Source organism: Lissotriton vulgaris, chromosome 12 (genome assembly GCF_964263255.1).
Source record: "Lissotriton vulgaris chromosome 12, aLisVul1.2, whole genome shotgun sequence".
Taxonomy (NCBI): domain Eukaryota; kingdom Metazoa; phylum Chordata; class Amphibia; order Caudata; family Salamandridae; genus Lissotriton; species Lissotriton vulgaris.
The window spans coordinates 566,837,145-566,859,365 of record NC_141700.1 but is presented as its reverse complement, the minus strand read 5'-3'; positions in this window follow the sequence as shown (position 1 = coordinate 566,859,365).

Sequence of the window (22,221 nt, the reverse complement as noted above, 5' to 3'; positions counted from 1 at the left end):
ATTTCAGCGCTCCCAGCGCTGAAGGGCAGAGAGCAGCGCTCTCAGGCAAGGAGTCCTCAGTGCTCCCCAGCACTGGAGGACAGGACAAGGCTCCAGCAGGGGCTGGAGGCAGGCAGGGGGGGCAAGGCTGGGCCAGAGCCAGCACACTGGGTCTCCAGGCAGGGAGACACCCCAAGTGGCGGTCCTCCTGGCCCCAGCAGCAGCAATAGCCCCCTCTGGCAGGATCCAAAAGCAGAACAACTTCAGTGGGGACACAGCCCCTTTTTATACTGTAAAATCCTTTGTTTGGAGGTGCAGGGTGGGGGTAGAAACCAGTCGCAGCTGGTTTTGGAGCACTCTTGATGGCCCAACCACCCATTTCTTTCACTGGGGAGGCTAGGGTCGTTAGACACACCACAGGGGGGCGGAGCCAGCATTGTGTGGGGAAAACCCAGCCCATCCAGGACACAGGTACACTCCTCCCACACATCACTCATGCTAATCTCCCACTCACCACCGGGCAAACCCATCTAGACTTCCTGGAGCCTGGCATGCCAGCCAGCTCCAGCCAATCACGCTCCAGCACCCTCACAGCACATGCACACATATCTCAATGTCCAGAAGTAGCACTTCCCAACTAGACACACACATGCCGCAGACACCATCTCGCAGCATTCACTCTCACGAGTTTATACATACTAAACTTGAGCCTGCACTCCCCACGCATCAGGAACTACCAGGGACACACACATTCCCCATGCATTCCTATGGGAGGGCAGGCCAGCCATACTACACGCACGCACTTTCACTCTGGGACTCAGGGGAAAGTGCGCAGAGACCCAAAAATCACTGACACAGGGTCACACATAAGGCAAAAAGTCTAGGGGTGAACCTGCCCTGCGGGCCAAGTCCAACACAACCCCCTTCCAGCCAAAACGCAGGGGAGAACAATCACCACCGTGATGGACTTCCCTGCTTGGGGCGATAGAACACGGACGCAGGCCCGCCACTGCCGGGACACCCTCCTGTTCTATGCCACGGTGAACCCCTAGGGTTCCTTCTAAAGCTACTGTAAGGACCAACTGGGCTACCCCACTGGTACTCCTCAGCTGTCCCCGGCCAGGACCAGGCCCTGGGCCACCCAGGTGCCACCGGTCCTTGCCAATTCGCAGAGCGGGGGGTAGTAACCCCTGGCACATAGTACCCATTCTCCACTCTCCCTGTCTGCAAGACAGGACTAGACTGCCACTGGTTCACCAGCCTTTGGTCTACAACTTCAGGCGGACCAGGAGTCTCAGGGAAGGCTCTCCTCCCCTTACCTCTTCTTTTAGGGTTCCTCCTCCCCGTGCGAGGGGGACACCTAGAACGCCATTCCAACCCAGGGTTTAACCCCTCAGGTTGCACCGGGGTCAGAGGTGGGCTCTCCCACCCTCTGCACCCCCTTCCAGAGGTCTGCCCTCTCCCAACTGGAGAAGTTCCTCTGGAAGAACCGGTCAGGACACTGGTTACAGTCGTCCTACCCTTCAGGTCAGGCAGAACCTGAACCTGGCCTCCCAACCTCCGGTCTAAAACCTTTGGTGGAATAATTGCCTGGCACTCCAGGACTTCTGGGGACTCACACGCAATCCCCCTGAGGCTGACACATGACCCATGTGTCGTGTGACCGTCTGTCTGGCGCAGATCTCCCGCCTCCTGTCCACCTGACAGTGCGCAAAGATCCCCCAGACCAGAAGTGGCGCCACCCGGGTCCACCCAAGAAGATCTAGCCCAACTGGCTAGTCTCTGGTCCACTGGTGCATCCACTGGGAAACTCATCCCCCAATCACTCCTCGCTTCGGACTTCTGTGCCCTCCCAACTGGAGCGACACTGCCGGACACTGGAACCCCTGGAGCTCTAGTTACAGACGCTCCAGGTTCCCTAGACACTAGGAGATCCTCCTCAAGTGTACTAACAGGAAAGCCTAGGTCCCTAACCTGGTGTTCCCTCAAGAAACCACCCAAGTTCTGAGACAGGGCTTCGGGCCTCTGGGTGCTCTCAGCCACCCACTGACTCCTGCTCCACTGAGCCAGGTGGTCAGCCCCTCCGCCCTTCTCACTATACTGGGACCTAGCTGGGCTACACTGAGCCTCTTCCACCACGCTGGGCTGGAAGCTCCCTGTACCACTACTGTTGGACTCACTCTCCAATGACTCTACAGAACCTCTGGCACTCTCCCAGCGCTCTGCTTCATCTGCAAGGCCCCAAGGACAAAAACACTTCAACTTCAGCAGGTGCTGACGCAATTCTGGACAGACAACACTGAGCAACTGCTCTTTGAGGAACATATTTACCACACTGTCCACCTCATCATCCACCTCATCGTTCAAGTTAGCCTTCAGCCAGTCCCACATTGCATCTGAACAGTCATCCACAAAATACTTCCATTCCTGGTGAGGCGGTTTTCTAAGGTTCCTAAACCTCAACCTATTCTCCTCCTCTGGGGAAACAGGAACCATGCTCTGGGAACTGGGAGTGGGACTGTCAAAACCAACACTTAAAAAGCTGCCACCACTGGACTCCACCCTCCCTGGGGGATCCAGAAAATTATGACTGCGGTCAGGGGATAACCTACACTCTAGGGCTATCTTCTCCCTGGCCAAGGCCCTCTCAGCCTCTGCAGTCCGCTCATTCACACCCAGCTGCGCCATCTCTCTGGCATGCTCTAACCTGAGCTTCTCCATGGCCAGCTGGTGCTCCCTCTCTTCTCTCCTATCCACCCACTCCTCTGGGGACAGGGAAAGGGATGGGGTGCTACATCTGACCCTGGACCCAGCAAGGGACTCCCTATCTATGGGGTCCTCACTATCTGCTGGCGTCCCTGTGCTGTCATCTTCTTCCTCCTCCTCTGAATCTTCAGGGCTCCCCACAGACCCACCACCCTCATGGCGTGAGACCCGGCCCCTTTCCTCACTGCGCGCAAGATCCCACTGACCCTTTTGCCATAGGATCAGGCTGCTCCTAAGTTCAGACTGAGTATCTGACTCATCCACTCCTATGCCTCTCTCTCCACAGAACCTTACCAACTCTCCCATACTGTATCCAAACAGATCACAGAAATCAAAAGCAGGCTCCATTCTGGCGGACGTTCTAGTGAAAAGATTACACAGGGAACCTAGGGGTCTGAGCTTAACACAGGAGTACACAATTCACAAAGGTTCAGCAAGTTCCCTCTCCCAGAGAACTCACACTCACTTGCCTAGTGCCACACACCATTCATTCACACACAACCCCCCCCTCGGACTGGTAAGGCAGTTTCTACCACCCCTGATTCCTCAACCTGACCACACGTGACACAGGTACCAAACTCTGGGCGCGGGGCAGGGGAACAAATGTACTGGACACAATTGCACAATGATACCTTCAGGAGAAGAAAATAATGGAACTTTACCAAAAACACAATAATCCCCAAAATGTGGTCATCTAAAATGCAGAGCTTTGTAGTGCGGCCAGCTGCTACTGTGGTACAACGCAAACACAAATCCTTATCCCACCGCTGCCACCAATGTTGGAGACGGGACCCTGGCTGGCCAAGACTCGCGTCGAGGTCAGTCAGGGATCACCATTCCCAAAGTCAGGGCAAGGGAGTTACACGCCAAGATAACCCCTACTCGCCCTCTAGGTAACGTGGCGCGAGCAGTCAAGGCTAAACTTGGAGGCGATGTAAGTTAAGTATTTGCGCACGCACCCCAGCAACAACAACCAAAGGCCCACCACAAAGGAAAACTCCACACAAGGATATATAAAAATAGCCTTTGTATTATAATAAATATACATCAGATAAAACACACATCTTGTTACACTGTGCCAACAGGCACGGGCGGAATTTACAAGGGATATTTGTACAGGACAGGGCCACTTGGACCACTGTCAAGGGTATCAGCACTTTTAGAAGCAATACTTTCAGCAATAGCACTTTAGAAGCAATACCTTCAGTAATAGCCAGTGTAGTACACAATATAAAAGTAGAGCATACAACCAGTAATCACTGGTAACAGGACCTCTCTAGCACCACCTGTACTAGGGAGAAAACAACCACCTACATGTCACAATACCTATAGGGGTGCAAGGATAAAACACATGATGTATTAACATTCAGAGGTGTACAAACAGTAACAATTGCGCCAAACTCACAAGTCACCACCTGTGACTGTCCCGGTGTCCCAATGTCAGGGCCTAAACGTGGCAGTTGCCCACAAAGTGCTGGGCAACTGGAGCAGGGAAAGTTAGGGCAACGTTGGAGCCTCTCTGGGCTCAAAGAACCACCACTGTGGCACTGCGGAGCCTCTCTCAGGCTCTCAGACAAGAAATGGCGCCCTGAGCCTCTCTCAGGCTCTTCACTTTGAAGGGGCACGCAAGCCTCTCAAACAAATAAGGGTACTGCTGAGCCTCTCAGGGCTCCAGCAACAAAGGTGCAGCCTCGCTGGGCTGTGGGGTCCCTCTCTCTGGGGACCCGGAGCAAAGACAGATGGCCTGCAAGAGCCTCGCAGGTTCACTAACGAAATGCCCCTCAGAGCCTCTCTGGGCTCGCAACAAATGCAGGCGGGAGCCTCTCCAAGGCTCGCTAACAGGAACTGCCCCCAGAGCCTCTCAGACTCCAAACACGAGGGCGCGAGGTCGCGCTGCCGAGGGGGCAAAGGGGGGGGGGGGGCGGACACCGACAATGTGTCCCGGCGCCCCTCCCTCCAGAACGGCCACACTCACCGGCTCTGGTCTCCAGTGGAGGCGGGTCTCTCCCGCTGGTCCCGGGGCTCTCCTCTCCACTCGGGGAGCCTCGGGGATCCGGCCGGCAGCTTCTCTCCTCCCGGCTCCGCTACAGAGGCGGGACTTCCGGTCGGCCTCTCCTGGGCCGCGCTAGGGTTGGTCGGACCCCCCAACCACTTCCGGGTCGCCGCGGGCAGCGCGGCGGCTCGCTTCTTAGGCAGGCAGGCGGGCTCCCATGATCCGAGGAGTGGGCTCCCTCGTGGATCAACAACCAAACGGACCTGGGCACAATGAAAGCGGCAATGAGCGGGGTGGCACCCGCGCCGCCAACTCGCCACACGGGGCAGTCAGATGCCGGGTGGGCACCGGCTGTGCACACCCAGCGCTAGCAGCGCTAGTAACGAAGGGCAGGCGCTCCCAAGCGCCTCCAGGACAGAATACAGCGCTCACAGTGCTATGGCCAAAATCAAGCGCTTTCTAAGCGCTAGGCAGGCGATTTCAGCGCTCCCAGCGCTGAAGGGCAGAGAGCAGCGCTCTCAGGCAAGGAGTCCTCAGTGCTTCCCAGCACTGGAGGACAGGACAAGGCTCCAGCAGGGGCTGGAGGCAGGCAGGGGGGGCAAGGCTGGGCCAGAGCCAGCACACTGGGTCTCCAGGCAGGGAGACACCCCAAGTGGCGGTCCTCCTGGCCCCAGCAGCAGCAATAGCCACCTCTGGCAGGATCCAAAAGCAGAACAACTTCAGTGGGGACACAGCCCCTTTTTATACTGTAAAATCCTTTGTTTGGAGGTGCAGGGTGGGGGGAGAAACCAGTCGCAGCTGGTTTTGGAGCACTCTTGATGGCCCAACCACCCATTTCTTTCACTGGGGAGGCTAGGGTCGTTAGACACACCACAGGGGGGCGGAGCCAGCATTGTGTGGGGAAAACCCAGCCCATCCAGGACACAGGTACACTCCTCCCACACATCACTCATGCTAATCTCCCACTCACCACCGGGCAAACCCATCTAGACTTCCTGGAGCCTGGCATGCCAGCCAGCTCCAGCCAATCACGCTCCAGCACCCTCACAGCACATGCACACATATCTCAATGTCCAGAAGTAGCACTTCCCAACTAGACACACACATGCCGCAGACACCATCTCGCAGCATTCACTCTCACGAGTTTATACATACTAAACTCGAGCCTGCACTCCCCACGCATCAGGAACTACCAGGGACACACACATTCCCCATGCATTCCTATGGGAGGGCAGGCCAGCCATACTACACGCACGCACTTTCACTCTGGGACTCAGGGGAAAGTGCGCAGAGACCCAAAAATCACTGACACAGGGTCACACATAAGGCAAAAAGTCTAGGGGTGAACCTGCCCTGCGGGCCAAGTCCAACAGACGAGGACTCAATCTTATGCATATAGAATTTGCTTACCATAGTATGAAAAAGCTTATGGTATTCCTTCAGGTCAGAAGAGTAGTTGGCTTTACTATTGGCACTGAAATCTTTACCCCATATGCGTTCTAGACGTTTTCATGATTTTTTCCATCGCAATAGTACCTCAATGAACCATTCTGCAGATGGTTTGGAGTGGGTGGCGTGATATTCTATCAGTGGTGCAATCCTATCAAAGGCTGTAACGTACTCCTCAGGATTGGGATAGGTACCCTTTATATGGGAAAAGGGACAGGGTTACACAGTAGAATCACTAATGTAAAAATTCTCTCTTTTCCCCGCAAGCATATATCAACTTATATCCATCATTCAATATAGTTATTAATTGAGAGAAAATCAATTTCACTCCCAGTTATTAAAAAATGAAAACAAAAAACACGGATACATGTATTCATGTAAAAAAGTCAAATTTATTATATAGTTTTTTCTTTAAAAAAAATTTTGTGTTATAATATATAAAATACAGAGTCATAAAATAATTTTTTATTTCTTCATATATCAAATTCTCTGAAGTGTATTTTTCTAAGGAATATCAGTTCTCAAATTAATACACTTCTAACTCATCTAATAGCAAAAAATTTAAATACACCAATAGTTTAAAACAACATAAAAAAGACTTAATTATACAATATCACCTTGCATCCAAATTCTTAGCAACTGATAAATTGTCAATTTTTCAGTTGCTAAGAATTTAGATACAATGCTAGCTGAGAAAAGGGAGTTTTTTTCCATTAGTGATCCTATCAAATGCCCCCGTGATCTAATCTTCAAGATGCTGGTTGACCGACTCAGTGCCGGTTTAGGCTGAGATCCTCATTTGCAAGTGCGTCAGTTAAGGCCTTCAGGTGAACTTTCCCCATTTCTTTATTTTATATTTGAGACCCTCCTTGCGGGTTAAAATGGGACTAGACAGAGGGAAATTAAAAGGGATAATGGAGTGGTCAGACAAAATGACAGGGACAGGGCCTCCAACTGTCAATGCAGTGGAATTTGAGAAAATCGGATCCAACATATGGCCAAGCATGTGGGTGAGAGCGGTCACCCATTGCGAAATCTGGAGGATCTCTAAATCCTCAATGAGGGTGGAGGCTGGAAGACAGGTTTCATCATCAAAGTGCAGATTGAAATCACCTGCAAATGTCAGGTTAGAGTAGCACAGCGCGTAAGAGGGCAGGATGTCTGCTAGTGAAGAAATACGATTTGTGGCTGGTCCAGGTGGACGATAAATTAGAAATACATCTAGCATCCTGTTATTGGAAATGGTTAGAATGAAAATGACCGCTTCACAATCTATGATACCAGGGTCATGCATAGTATAGCAGGTAGATTGGTTGAAAATGATCGCAACCACCCCCTCCCCCTCTTTGAGCGATACGGTCCGGTCTGACTATTTGATAGCCTGTCGGGATCGAGCTAAGGATCTCCAGGTTGGAATTTTTTGTAAGCCAGGTCTCCAATAGAAAGAGTACATCTGCCCCACACCCCATCTTAGGGTTTTCTTGCAGGTTTTCTGAGAGACATCTAAGGTGGGGTGGCACTCCACTGCTAGGGTGGGTACCAGTCGGGAAAGTTCTTTGGCTCTATACCGTCTGGTTTGGGGGTCTGAACGGACAGGGGTCCTGGTCCTGGCACCATCCAGACATGGACGGGTGCAGACAGGTTTACTTTAGAGACACCTTTGGCGCAAGAGAGGCGTGTCCGTGCACCGGCCGTGAATATGTAGCCCGTCTTCCAAGCGGCATGGCTGTGCTGTAGGTGAGAGGTCAGAGAGACCTGGAAGGGGCAAAGAAAAACAAACAGGAGAACAGCAGCCCTGCACCTGTCTGGAAGGCTTCCCTTCCAGGCAGGTGATACTGGCTAAATTATCATAGTTAAAATAAAACAGCTACTTTTAAAATAAACATGAGAGAGAGAAAAAGTAACTACAAAGTTAAAAAGTAGTAAAGGTGCTCTTGCTCAGATGCCACCAAGCCCTCCACCGGAGCTAGGCACCTCTGTTCACTTAGCGCACACAAGAAAAATAAAAGGTTGAGTTAAGGACTACATAAGCAAGCAGTTAGTACACTAAAAAACAGGTAGACACAATGGTCCTGCCACCGAGCAATGTCGTTAGTATCCAGTCCATGTACTCTCTATGGCTTCCCTGTGCACTTACAATATCCAAGAATGGACTTAATAATATAGGGACATATCTGCTCATGCATATATGTCCACACATGAGATATACTGCAAACTGCCTTAGGGGTGTAAGGCTTGCCGTAACGGTGACTTACCTATACCTCCTGCAGTGTATGTGGGCATGGCACAGAGGGCTCAGTGCCATGTCGACTCTTCAGTTTTCTCTTCACCAAGACACTCAGCCTGCTATGGCAGTTCGCATGGTCTTGGGAGGATTCTCTGGGGTGGCACAATTTGTGGTGTAGCCCCAGTGGGCCCTCTTCAGCCCCAGTAGCCTAGGTACCAGAGGTACCATTGACGAGGGACTTATAGTGTTTGCTGAAGTTGTGCCAATTGTGGGACAGTTTTAGGGAAATAATCATTTTACTGGGAACCTGGTTAGCAGGGACCCAGTGCACTTCAGTCAAAGTGCATAAAAACAGGCAATAAATGGGGGTACTGCAACAAGAATTACATTTTTCACACAAGCCCCCAACCCACAGGCCAGGAGACTCTGCCAAACCTGGGAGAGTCTTCCTAGTCTTCTCAATATCTTCGTTTGGGATCAGATGTGTCTATCTCAGCAACACCTAACTTAGCCAGGGCAACACCCTACTTACCCAAAGAGGTTACCCACGGCTGGAGTAACCCCACCATGACCAACAGGGCCAGGGGGCCTAACTTACTATTTGACATGGGGTCAGACATGGGAAAAGTGCAGCAATAAAAGCTAATACCCATCAGAGGCCACTGACAGCTGCCAGTGCCCAGAACCACACCTTTAGCTCTTCACTGGCATGTTTAGAAGCTAACTTACAGGTTTATTGGGGTCCAGGATTCCTGTCTGCTGTTTTAAAGTGGGGGGTTACTACTTCCTGTAGTAAACACTCTTCTACCCTGTCTTCTGTCAGCTGAGAAGCCACCAACTCAAGCTGAACAGCTGCCTGACTATGCAGGACTTCTTGTGGGACAGGCAGGGCTGTACCAGTGCACATTGTGGAGTTCTCCCCTACTTTGGTAGAACCTCCCTGGCTTACGGGAACTTAAGCTAACAGAGGCCCACCTTTCCTACGCTTTCTCTTTTGGGGCTTACTTGCACTAGCTGGTTCAGCACCCCCCCTGAATCATTGGGTGAAGTCTGGCATTGGGCCGGTACCTCTGTTTGGCTCAGATCAACCTCTGGGTGACCATTTTCAACGAGACCGTCAAGGGGGAGGTCTTTACTGACTATCACTCTTCTTAAAATAAGGGATCCAGTTATTTCTAGGGGCACTACGGCCGCAGGCCTAGCAGTGAACTCCCCTGCGATGACCCTTATTATTTTTGTCATCTGGGATATACTGGTCGGAAGGAACAAGCCTGTCATGCAGAACAGTGGGACTGGCACTGGTATTTTTCAGGGCAGTTGCCTGGATTCCATTTACCAGTAGGTGGTAGAAGTGTTTATTCCCCTCTGGAATCTTCAGCTCACCCTTTGAGCCCACTTCCCGGTTAAAGGCTAAGAGGACTTCCTCATCTGAGCAATCCCCTCAAAGGTTACACTGGCAAACCCTGGATCTACACTAGGGGTTTTGTTTTTAGGACAGAACGGTCCCTGGCTCGGTGCCCTGTCTTGTTGTAGTTAAGGCACCAAGTCTTCTTGGGGTTCCAGTTCTTACCCTGAAAGCCATCTTTTTTTGTGAGGTGTCTCTGGGCCCACCTTCCTGGACAGGTATTTCGGGGACTACAGGGGACTCCTTACTTTTATCTTGTTCAGACTGATCTACTTTCTTATCTGGGGGGTGGGGGGTCTTTTAGCCCTTTTCTTTTGGTCACCGCCACTATGTCTAGTTTTGGGCACTCTGGTTTTTACCCAATGATCAGCCTTCTTCTCCAAACCTTGGGGAGAGACTGGCCCCAGGTCCACTAGGTATTGAGCAGTGGACGGTCTTCCCGTCCGCCGCAGTACCCCGCCATCATAATATGGTGGGGGTAATGGGAGGCGGGTGGGAGATAATGTCGGGCAGATCGCCACCACCATGCGGGCGGTGGCGATCTGCCCGCCATTGTAAAAGACCCCCCAGTGTTTTCACTGAAAAGTCTACAAATTCAACCCAGGACTGACTCTTTGTTTCCTGACTCTCCCTGAAATTAATTCTATATTCTTCAGTGGTGAGCCCAAAGCCCTCAATCAGGGCACCCTTCATGAGGTTATAAAACTCAGTATCTTCCTCATTCAATGTCGGCAGTCTATTCCTGCATTTACCTGATGCAAATACCCACACGAGAGAGCCCCAGTGCTTTTTGGCTACCCTTCTACTTATACAAGCTCTCTTGAAGGCAGTAGACCACTTGGTGATGGTAACTAGTCAAACTACGAGAAAAAAAAATTGACTGGACAGAATATTGAGTTTTTGATATCGAATGGACAGAATATTGAATTGCTAAAGTATTAGTGTTGCAGAATATCAAAATGCAGGTAAGCATGATCGAATTCCACAATATCAAAGTTAGTAATATAATTTTTTGGTGTGTTTTAAGTGTTAGTATATGTGTTAAAAGTATGTATTTTTTTTGTAATGTATGTTTGAATTTTGTAAAAGTAATGAATTTTATGTTAATTAATTTTTGTGTAATTTAATTCTGTAGCGGGTTGTGAGTTTATAGGGGAATAGGGTGGGAATTAGTTTAATTGAAATAAATTAATTTATAATTTTATTACTTAACAATTTAATATGTAATAATTTATATTGTTAATTAAGTTAATTAATTTATTAATAATTAGTTATAAATGTATTAATAATAATTAATTGGTAATTGTGTTAATTGTGTAATATTATTTATCAATTAGTAATTAATTAGATATTAATATTAGCAAATAATTTGTAAGTGTGCTAATTAATTATATTGTAATTGTAAATTGTTAATTATGTTAATTTGTTAATATGTTAAAATATTGTAGGTGATGTCTATAGGGGAAAATGGTGGAAGGTAAATTAATTTTTACAAAGTAATTAATTGTTAATTAATATTAATTATATTTCAGTAATGGGTATATTAAATTATTCCCCTACTCTATCCAACACTTTCCTTACTGCTGCACTCACTGGAGTGGGAATAGTAATTTTTACCCTTCCGCTATCCAACGCTTTCCCTACTGTTGCACTCACTGGAGTGGGAATAGTAATTTTTACCCTCCCGCTATCCAACGCTTTCCCTACTTTTGCATTCCCTGGAATGGGAATAGTAATTGTCACCCTCCCGCTATCCAACGCTTTCCTTTACTGTTGCACTCACTGGAGTGGGAATAGTAAGTTTTTACCCTCCCGCTATCCAACGCTTTCCCAACTGTTGCACTCACTGGAGTGGGAATAGTAATTTTTACCCTCCCGCTATCCACCAGTTTCCCTACTGTTCCACTCACTGGAGTGAGTATAGTAAATTTTACCATCCCGCTATCCAACGCTTTCCCTACTGTTCCACTCGCTGGAGTAGGAATAGTAATTTTTATTTACCCGCTGTTCAACATTTTCCTTACTGTACCACTTGTTGGGGGGGAAATAGAAATGTTATCTTTTACGCTATGCAATTTTTTTGTATTGTTATATTTAATGTAGTGTAAAATATAAAAAATAAGACATTTTAATGTTTTAACTTATATATAATTTCTTTTTATATTTATATTATAGGTTATGTTTTTAATATTTAATTATTAAAATATTAATTACTTTTTATTATTATTAAGTTAATATATATGTAGTAAAAAATAAAAATGCATGTTTATTTTATTTTTTAACTTACATTTATTATTTATTAATTTTAAGGTTATTTAATTATTTTTAAGTATGTTTTACTTAATTATAGGTATTATTTCATTAATTGTACATGAATTTTGGGAGATTTAAAAAATTTGATATTTTAGCAAACTATATTATTTACTACGATATTTAGGATTCAATATTTTTGTGCTTACCTGTTTGTAGATAGGAATTCGATATTCTGGTAGTCGATATTTTGTCAGCGATATTCTGTCAGCTCGATATTTTGATTGTCGATATTCTGTCAGTGATCCCTTGGTGATGTCATCCCCTTCTGCATATTTAGGGACAACTCCCTTAGGGAGTTTAGAGCAGAGACATTTTAAGGCATGGATAAAGTGGGCTCTGGCCCAGGGCCCCAACCTTTCAGGGGGCGGCCCTGATGGAGCCAGCTCTGTTCTGCAGAGAACCTTGCCCACATCCCCTTGAATAATTCTTAAACAGATTGTTTTAAATACCAATTTCCTTGAATCCGTTTTTAATGTGGGTAATGTGTGCTACAGACATTTTACAGGCAAACTGTGTTAATTTTCAATGTACCATACATAAAAACGTTTTATTTTAGATCACAATAGGACCTCACAAATGAGAAATGTGAGGGTGTCACAGAGAGCAGATATTGAGTCATATATTCAAACCTGTTTCGAACAGGGGCCCCCAAAATAGTTTTGGCCTAGGGCCCCCAAAATCATTACAATGTCCCTGGTTTAGGGTCAAATGATTCCTCTCCCGAGGTATTATGATATTGCTGCCAGCACTCTTCTTTTCTTTTCTATGTCCAGGATTTGAGCTTCGGACTCTTGGCCAATCTTTCTAGGACAAGCTCCTCCTCGGAGGGAGCTTCCACTTCTGAGGCAGGAGTCTCTACCAACTCTTCAGCATCTTCTTCTAGTGTGTGATTCTCCTGGGAATCATATTCACTCAGTGGATGATCTCTTTCATGTGATGCCAAAATCATCATAGGCTTTTCTTTGGTAGCATGAGCTCCACTTTTAATACCATAACCCCTGCAGAACGCCCATAGCTGGGAGTATCACAACTCCTTGTATGGTGTCAGGTCAAGCTCCTGAGCTTGCTCCTGCGGGTTATCCATTATTTTCCCTAAAGTTAGGACCTTTTTATAAAGTTAAAAAACCTTTACATTTTTCTTTTATCATAACTAGAGTAAGATCTTTAGAATGTAACAAAGTACATGGACTTAACCAAGGCGCTAACAGTTAATATTCAATTTAGAAAAATAGACCAATCAAAAAATACAACTGACTAAAGACCATTTCGGATTCATTTGTGGTCACTTATTGACAGAGTTTTATCAGCATACGCAAAGTTGTATATCCCACCGCTGATCTACCAATGTAGGACACTGGCTCTCTATATAGTGCACTAAAATGAAGTACACAGTGCAGAGTCCAGTAAGACTCTGATTGGTATACAGAGGCAAAAATAGATGAATATGAATGCTCTAATTGTGGTAGTGTGGGTGAACAGTTAGGCCCCCATTGGATGGCGGGCGGACTTTGCCCGCCCGCCATCCCCGTGTAAAACGGGACCACCCGCTATAGGAGCGGCGGTCCCGCCTTGGCAATTAGGATGCGCCCGCTACACTGGCGGGCGCATACAGTATTTTTACCATTGCGGCGGGCGGTGCTAAAAGCGCTGCCCGCCGCAATGGTAAAAATGCACGTTGTGTATTTCAAAGCACAACATGACAGGCACCACGCGGTGCCTGCCATGTTGCACTTTGAAATGCGGGGGGTACCATAGGTCCCCACCATGTGCACCCCCCGGAGTCCCAGGTGGCCCGCAACAGGCCCCCGCAGGGAGTCGCCGCATGCCTTTCCGTGGGGGCATTGCCGCCACGGAAAGGCATGTCTGTAAGCCCATCCTAATATGGCTGGAGGTGTCCGATAGACACCGCCACCATATTAAACATTTTCCGCCCCAGCCGCAAGGCAACCGGGGCAGAAAAGCGGCGGACGGTGTTTACGTCCGCTGCGGTCCCCCCGCCATAGTAATATGGCGGGGGGAAATGGGTGGCGGGCGGGCGGGCATTAATGTCGGGCAGATCGCCACCGCCACCATGGCGGTGGCAATCCGCCCGACATCGTAATGGACCCCTTAGTCTTATCAGAGGGTAGTGTTAAGCATGTGTTGTACTCATAGAGGCAATAATTGAGACACGCACTCAAGTATAAATCTGAGATAAATTTATAAAAATGAAACAGATTTTAATGAAAATTTTCAGACCAAAAACGTTATTCTACAGTCAGCACTTTTTAACTTATGAATATTTCAAGTTCGCAAAACGCATTAATTTTGTGCGCAATTACACACTGTTAAAGTCCATGGGAGAAAGAAGAAAAATGCTTGTCAAATCACACAGTTCTATTTCAAGGTTCACCTTTGGAATTTAAGTAGGTAGCAAGGCCAGTCCATATGTTTCACCAGCGGATTCTCTGGAGGGTACCGGATTCGGCCGGGAGTAGGGTGCAGCGTCAATGGTAGCTAGTGTGCTATGAAGAAGGGGTCCACTTGAAAATACGCTGGCCAAAAGGACTTAAAGGTAAGTATGAAGGGTCCCACTGAAGGGAGTAGGTCGGAAGGGTCTCAGGACCAAGGTAGCACAGCTGGATCAAGGTCATATCTTCTCCTGCAGATATCTCCACACATGGGATATAGTGCACCCTGTCTTAGGGCTGTAAGGCCAGCAGTAGGGGTGACTTACCTATACCTCCTGCAGTGTATGTGGGCATGGCACAGAGAGCCTTTCATGCATAGTATTGAATTTTACATTTGTTGTTTCCAATTCTCCTTTATAGGTTTAAAATGAAATCTCTGTACCTGTAAGTGTAAGGGACCAATGTCCCCAACATACTCTAGCTGCTTTCATATGTTTCGGATTTAAACGTCAGCTGTTCCGGCCTCCCGTGGTACAACAGTGGCCTTACTGCCTTCAATTCAATACTATACGTGAAAGGCAGAGTTGCGGGCAATCACACTGAATGCAACCTTTTTTTGAGCCCTATATGAAAGTGAATTCTTCGAGGCTGGCACTATGATGTTACGACTTTGGTGATGGAAATGTTGGGACTCTGTGGAATAGAATCAAGCTGACATTTTGCCAACGCAATTCTACTGGAGTCTGTGAGTCCTTGAAGTGAACTATTAAGTGAGGTTTACTTATGAATTACCAAAATCAATATGGGGACATTTCGGGCTCATTTGAATCAGAGTATGAGGTAATACTTTTCACTGATTCCTAAATGTATTTTACCAAGACAGATGTGTAGGGAAGTCAGTTTTCCATTGTCATGCATTTCACGTTGTTAAAAGACAGACAGCTAATTACATCTTATTTGCATATGATTAAGACCTTGAAATAGGTTGTTATGCTGGGCTCCTTTGGAAATTAAAGATATTCTTCATCTAACTGGTCTGGTGGGCTTCTTTCACGCCGCAGGAGCAGTGAGTGTGTTTCTTTTGGAATGCATTAGCGGATGACGCCCGCTTACAAGCCCCAACCCGAGAGGCTGGGCATTCCTTACAGCATCAGTGGTCATATGGGTTATAATTGGAAGGACGCCCGCTGGCAGCAACAAAGTGAGGACGAGATGAAATGAAGGCAGTACGGCCACTGTTGTACTACAAAAGGCCAGAACAGCTGTATTTTACCTCAGAAACATTTGAAAGCAACTAGGGGTATGTTGGGGTCATTGGTCCCTTGCACTTACCTGTAAGGAGATTTTGTTTTAAGGCGGAACATGAAATACTGCAACTTCACTCCCAAAATAGCCCCATGATTCCACATCAGTCTCGGGTGAGCACATAATTAGGTCCAATGCAATGTGGGATTGGGAGTGAAATTGCACCACCGTGAAAAGAATAGCTGGTCTGTGTTATTTTTTTTCAGGCAGCAATTACGGAACCAGGTTGCTAAGGAATTGTAACTGACTTAGATTTGATTTACACTGGCAGTAAGAAATTAATTTTGGCATGTGTTTTGGCTGCAAACCCAGGAGGGTAATATTTGGACTTCCAATCCCACATTGCTTTGGAACTTATTATGTGCTCACCTGAGACTGATGTGGAATCATGGGGATATATTGGGAGCGAAGTTGCAATATTTCAAGAGCCGCCTTCGAGAAAGGACCATGTCATGAGTAATAGTATAAGTGAGCCATAAGCAGTGCATTGTAAAGTCATAGGTTATAGTTAGCTCAGGTATCTATAACTGATGAATTTCACTGGTTTTGTATGAGTGAAATGTGAGCCTAAATATAACATCCCTGTAACCTTAATTTTTTTCAGTGAATTTCTAAGGTTTTGCCAATTCTATTTCCTATCTGTAACCTTTGAAAGGTTGCCTCAGTGGGTGTGAGCCTGAGTGTGTGAGTGTCTCAATGGTGTGTAACTGTGTGTGTGTGTGTTTGTGAGTGGGTCTGGGAGTACCTGCATAATTGTCTCACTGAGTGTGTGAGTACGTGCATCACTGTCTGAGTGAGTCTATGACTGTTTGAGTAGATGTCTAAGTGAGTGTATGAGTGTCTGAGTTGGTCAGTGACTTGGTGCATGAGTTTTTTAGTTGATTTGACACTTGAGAAACACCTATAGCATGATAAGTGAAAATTGCAGTGAGAGAGCACAGACAGGATCTGCGCTAGTAGCCATCACCCATTTTTGAAGGACTAGTTCTGGTCATGGTTGAGAAGGTTGCATCAGTACTTGCCGACATATCTCAGAGAGTGTAGGAGTACGCCTCTATCAGTACCCTGAGATGTTTAAGTAAATGTGCTGGTATGTAACTGCCTGCTATAACACCTCTATGGCTGCCTAAATGTGTATGTAAATCGTTGCACAAATATGCCTGTGGTAGGCAATTGAGAGCTACGTAGGTGTCATTGCAACTACCTTTGAGTCTGCTGCTTGCATAAATAGTTTCTTGTGAGTGAATTAATGTATACGTGCTTCTGTCTCTGTAATTGAAAGAGAAGTTGTATGCTGTTTCGAACATCTATGTCAATTGTTTTAGGGTTTTCATACTCTATGTACTACTTGGCATAGCTGCCTCCAAGTGCACAAGTAACCTATTCAACTGAAAAGGAGACCTGTCAATGTCTTAAGCACAAAACAGCATCCTTTATGGCATACGTACAAAATATCTAAAAAGTGTGTTATGTGCAATAAGATGTGGGTTTGACATTTCAGAAAGACCTATAACATGCCAACAGAAGCTTGCAGTGAGAGTGCACAGACAGGGTCTGCATTAGTAGCCATCACCCATGTTTGAAGGAAAATTTCTGTACTTGGTTGACAAAGTTGTGTCAGTACTTGCCTACATATCTGAGATAGACTTGAAGTACGCCTATATTAATGCATGAGATATTTAAGTAAATATGCTGGTATATAACTAACAGCTTTAATATCTTTATGGCTGTCTAAATGCACATGTAAGTTGCTGCACAAATACTTCAGTACCTGTGTTAGGAAATAGAGAGCTTTTTAGGTGCCACTGCAACTACCTTTAAGTATGCTGCATGCATAAATTGTTGCTGGTGAATGACATTATGTGTAAGTGCTTCTGTAGCTGTCTCTGTAACTGAAAGAGAGGTTCTATGCCATTGTGAATATGTATGTCAATTGTTTTAGCGATGGCATTCTCTACGTAGTACTTGTCATTGAGGCATGCAAGTGCCCACGTAACTTATTTAACTGAAAAGAACATCTCTCAATCTCTTAAGGACAAAATATCACCCTTTATTGCATACCTACAGCATACCTTAGATGTGTATTATGTGCACTAAAACATGGGTTTGATCAATTGAAAAAGACCTATACCATGCCACTTGCAGCTTGGAGTAAGAATACACAGAGAGGGTCTGCACTGGTAGCCATCACCCATGATTTATGGAGTATATATCTGCATGGTTCAGAAGGTTGTGTTAGTACTGTCCTACCTATGTAAGTGACTGTGCCAGTAGACCTGTATGAGTACCATAAGATGTTTAAGTAAATGTGCTGGTATGTGACTGTGTGTTTTAGAAGGTCTATGTCTGTGTAATGTGTATGTAAGTGGCTGCAAAAATACTTCAGTGCCTCTATAAGGAAACAGAGAGTGATGAACATGTGACTGCAACTACCTTTGAGTCTGCTGAAGGAATAAGTAGTTTTTAGTAAGTGACTGAATTTATATGTGCTTCTGCAGCTGTCTGATTAGGTTGCAAGGAGGGTCTATGCTTTTGTGAACATGTATTCCAGTTGCTTTAGGGGTGCATATTCTATGTAGCACTTCACATAGGGGCCTACAAGTGCTCAAGTAACTTATTCAATTCAAAATAATATCTATCTATCTCTTAAGAAGAAAACAGCATCCTTTATGGCATACGTACAGTAACAGCATATCTTAGAAGTGTGTTATGTGCACTAAAACATGGGTTTGACACTTCAGACACACCTATAACAAGCCAAGTGAAGCTTGCAGTGACAGTGCAAAGACAGGGTCTGCACTTGTAGCCATTATCCATTTTGAAATACCATTTCTCTGCATGGTTGAAAATATTGTGTCAGTACTTGCCTACATATCTGAGAGAGTGTAGGAGAACACTGCTATGAGTGCCATGAGATGTTTAAGTAAATGTGCTGGTATGCAATTGCCTGCTATAGTATCGCTTTGGCTCTCTAAATAAAGCAGCAGCTTGCCCATAGAGGGCTCCAGGGTGTCGAACTACCAAGCCTGACTGCATCTCCAACTAGCTGCTGACATGGTGTTACACTTTTTCATTAAAACTATTTTTTGTTTCCAAATTAAAGTGCAGCATCATGCCAGCAGCAAAGGGGGCTCCGCTGTTCCTTTGAACTGCACATGTGTCAGGCTGTGGCTTCTTCAGCCCACCTCACACATTTGCAACACATAGCCAACATGAAGCACTTGCCTCGGGCAGTGCAGCATTTCTGCAAATGAGGCTACGGCGGGGTTTATCACTCTTCATCCCCATATCCTATCAGAAGCCAAGATAGAGAAGGAGGGCCCTTCTCCAGCCCTATCCTTGCATCGGTTAGAGGTGCTGCACGTGTTCCAGGCCAGGACAAGCAAAATCAGGATGGTTTCTGTTTGTACATTGTTGCGTCTGTGACTACGTGGGAGACAGAATCTCAGAGAAAGTATTGTGCAGAGGTCAAATATCCCAAGGTAAAATCTTAATAATAGCGGGGGTGTGCGTATGCATGCATGATTGTGTGTGTTTGTGTTTTTGCATGGCTGTGAGTATATCTGTGTATCAAGGAGTTCAGCACGGATCCCCTGGGATGTGCTTAGACTACCGAATGAGATGCTGAGGGCGATTACTCACCCTGTTGATTGATTACTCCAAACACTGCAGCCATGAATCTTCTATGATTAATTTTGCCACGCTGCAGATTCAGTGCGGACCGCCGCCTGAGGGGCTGTAATCCTGACTTCACCCCATCCTAGGTTGCCCCTCCATCTCCAAGTCCTGAGGAAGACCCACCTGCAGAGGAATAGAGGAATAAATTGCCCTCTATGCACCAGGGTCGAAATGTCGACACTCTCCCCCAGTGAGCCTGTACCCGGCAACATCCCATCCCTAACCTTTTCACAGATGAATAAACTGTGCACCATCAGAAAATAAGAAATACTTGTAAATACATGAGGGACAGGCCGACTTGTAAAACTGGTGCCACGGTGAACCACGACCAGTTTACTAATGAATATTTGAATGTGAAAGTGATCATTTGGTCTATCTTTTGGATTCCCCTCCTTTATATCTGTCCTACTTCACAAGCACTCTCCCCTTTTTTCACACTCACTTTGGAGCAACCTTTCTCTATTGAAAACATTGAATGTGGTGGCCAGGTTTCGTCTGGTGGCGTTCTGGCGTCGGATCTGGACAACTCCAGAACTTAGCCTCTTCGCAAAGGAGTTAGATGAGGTCAGAACACTGTGGGGAGCGTCCAAAATCCCATGGCTAAAGGAAGTAAAGTTAATCTTGCAAGAGATGGGCCTTGAGCAGCTGTGGATAAATCCGATGATGTCCGTCTTTCCATCAAAACAAGACTTTAAAGACCTATTTTGGGCCTCAGTTAAGTTGATCGCAGTGAACCAATCAGAGCAGATTAACTTAACTGGAAAGTTTTTATCCCATAAACTGTCACCCTTCCTAGAGCCATATTGGGATGTGATTTGTAAAAATTTGGATCGCAAACTTTATCATCAATTTCATGTCGGAACACTTCCGATTAACTCCTTTAAGGCAAAATGGAATACCAACTGTAACACCTGTTGTCCTTGGTGCCCAGATCAACTTGAGAGTATTGGTCATTTCTTTTTTGTATGTCCTGCCTATCGCTCGCCTCAACTTAAGTGGCTCCAACCTGTTTGTAGGAGGCTAGATTGTAAGGGGCACTTGACCGCCCTGAGTTCCCTTAGTATTAACCAGTCTGAGTTTGTGGTGGTTGGTGTTACCAAGTTCTTGGGATGGGCATGGATTATCCGTAGCAGACACCCAAATATCCTATCCTGATTTTAAGAACGCTTTTCTAATCTAGATGTTTTAATGAGAGTGTCTGATGACCACTTTTACGGGAAGTTATTATTAATTAACTGTTTAATACTTTTTAACAATTTAACAATTGTCTAACAGTGTTTTCCCCTTTTTCTTAAAAAATCATTGTAATGTTTTTATGTCTTTTATGAATTTTATTTCGAAATAAAGACTTACGGAAACTGAAACTGAATGTGGTGATCTGCGATAAATATAAAAATAATAGCGAAATAAAACAGACACCATTTGAGCTATACTTTGTGCAATTTGAGGATGTACATGCTTGAATTGTGAAGGAATTGTGGTGGTACATTAATGATACAATGTGAATTCTATATGTACCTGGTATATTTTTATTTAATTAATGCTGCTCAGAACTAAAGTGTAAACTTAAGTAGTCTAGGACCATTGTTTTCTTTTTTTAATTATATATAAAAAAGCCGTGTAATTGCAGCATTGATTACCTATACATATATTCCAAACGTAAAGCTAAAATTTTCATTTGATCAGCAGAAAACCATCAAGTGATACATTATGCACAATAACCAGTAAATCATAAGTTAGAGAGCAACCTAATGTAACGCGGAACTTTTAGGATGGGCTTAAAGAAGAGGTTTTCAGTTTGTAAAAAGGGTGCGATTCAGGAGGAAAGAGGGCCCCAGATCTTATTCCCTTTGATTCTGCCTTTTCCGCCTCTCCTTTCATAAAGTGCTTTTTCTGGATTATATATATGTAAAATTAGTCCCTTCCACTACTGTAAGGTTGGAGGTCGTGAATCAAGCCAGGCTGAGGCAACACATAACCTAAGAACTGCCATTGCTATGAAGTTAAGTTCTTCCCCTTTATTGCCAACTGAATCATTTACCCCTAATAACATCAGCTGAGGTGTCAAAGGAACATCTACATTAAGAATCTGTTGTAAAAAGCTTTAGATTTTCACGATCTATAGGGGTATGTGGCAAAGATATGCACTAAACATCTGAAACAAGCGGTCCCCTCAGTATCACCCAATTTAACAATTTTTCGCAGGTGTAATATATAAATCGAATAAAGTTTTAAAGTGTTGAGCCCGCAAATTTGGCAGAGCACAATACTGTGTCCCACAGTTCTAAGGATCTCATAAAAAAAGAATCCTCAACTCCCAACCTATCCTGCCCTTTCAGCCTATGTTTATCTAAACCATCTAGTACTCCTTCCTGCAGACATCTATATATTTGTGTAACTGAGGGTCTGGCATTACTAGTTAGTAATTCCATCAGAGATACTTGTCCAAACCCTGCCGCACCACCAGCCTTTTTAAGCAGAAAATCTCTCAGCTGTAAGAATTAAAAAAATCCTGGGGGCCGGCACCAAACCTTTCTCTAACTGCTTCAAATGATGTTATGTCATCCCCAGCTAACAGATCCCCTATCCTGTATAAACCACTCTTTCCCCACCTTGCCAGACATGTTTCTTGTAATGCCCTGGGCAGTTGGTTGATCCCAATTATAAGAGAATAACGACTGAACCTACTTATCCCAAGTTTCTTCCTTATGCCTGC